Raw genomic sequence first — 1367 nt, forward strand, 5'->3', positions numbered from 1 at the left:
AGTGGGTGCTTTTACATGCCACCGGCACGAAGGCCAGTCAGACGGTACTGGCGACGGCCACGCTCAAAATGGTGTATTTTACCTGCCACCTGCATAAGAGCCAGTCCAACGGCACTGGCAATGATCTCACTCGAAAGTCTTTACACGTGCCAGGAAGGCGATGCTGGGCACAGGTGCCATCACGATTTCACTTTCGCTTGCCCCAACAGGTCTTCGCAAGCCGAGTTATTGATGCTATTTGCATGAAAAAAGAATGGCATATATAAAATAGTTCTTTTTCCAACCAACTGATCTGTTGTTGACAATGCTGAAATTTATTTCACAGGCCAATTCTTTTATTCTTTCACTGGTTTCAGGAATCCTACTATGGCCATGCCTTTGTAACTGGCACTCCTTCAGTTATGGAACAACCTGCTCATGACATTAAAGTGCAAGTGGCTGAGTACTCCACAGACACATGCACCCTTAATATAGTTCTCAAGGAGATTCAGCATGACACAGAATATGACAAGGCTGGTGCTTTAAAATACAGGTATTACTCATTTTTGCCAGCTGGGTACTGCTTTTAAGGGTACAATTAATTACATGTCGACCACAGTTCTTGTCTGATGCTTATGTTATTAGCAGAAAAGATGAAAGGCAAAGATTACCTTTGAACTCAGAACATAAGATAACAAAAGCTAAATGTTCAGAAAATAGACACATTTAGACACAGGCTAAATGGGCTTGCTGCCTATCCACATGGTTCTGGGTTCAGTCCCACTGCGTAGTACCTTGTGTAAGTGTCTGCTGCAATAGCCTTGGGCTGACCAAAGCCTTGTGAGTGGATCTGGTAGACAGAAACTGAAAGAAACCCGTTGTATGTGTGTGTGTCCTACCCCAGCATCGCTTGACAACCGATGTTGGTGTGTTTATGTCCTGTAACTTATTGGTTCAGCAAAAATGACTGATAGAATAAGTACTAGGCTTACAACGAATAAGTCCTGGGGTCGATTTGCTCGACTAAAAGGCAATGCTCCAGCATGGCCGCAGTCAAATGACTGAAACAAGTAAAAGAGTAAAGAGCACATTATTATTTTCTGTTACTTTCAACTTTCTTACTAGTGTACATGTGTTTGTGTATATCTTTTTGGTAAATGAAAAGTAAAGTCTACTTCAGCAGAATTTGAACTCAGAACATAAGGAATCAAAAGAAATGTTGTTAAGCATTTGTCCAAATAATGATGTAGCACATTGGCTCCCAACCTTTTCAGTGGTTCCCAACCCTTATATTTAAATGAGTTTTCCTACGGACCCCTTTTAATATGCTTATCCTTATGTGTGTGTGTGTGTGTGGATATATATATATATATATATATATATATATA

At 40.7% G+C, this 1367-nt stretch overlaps 1 protein-coding gene and 1 long non-coding RNA gene across 13 annotated transcripts in view; one reads left to right on the top strand and one right to left on the bottom strand.

The window, feature by feature from the left end:
- The window catches only part of LOC106877289 (liprin-beta-1), a 370011-nt gene that overhangs the window by 365770 nt on the left and 2874 nt on the right, over positions 1 to 1367 (bottom strand). The window lies entirely within an intron of this gene.
- Positions 1 to 1367, top strand: part of LOC128248318 (uncharacterized) — a 29045-nt gene that overhangs the window by 19457 nt on the left and 8221 nt on the right. The gene's annotated exons all lie outside the window — the stretch shown is intronic.

Source organism: Octopus bimaculoides, chromosome 7 (genome assembly GCF_001194135.2).
Source record: "Octopus bimaculoides isolate UCB-OBI-ISO-001 chromosome 7, ASM119413v2, whole genome shotgun sequence".
Lineage (NCBI taxonomy): Eukaryota > Metazoa > Mollusca > Cephalopoda > Octopoda > Octopodidae > Octopus > Octopus bimaculoides.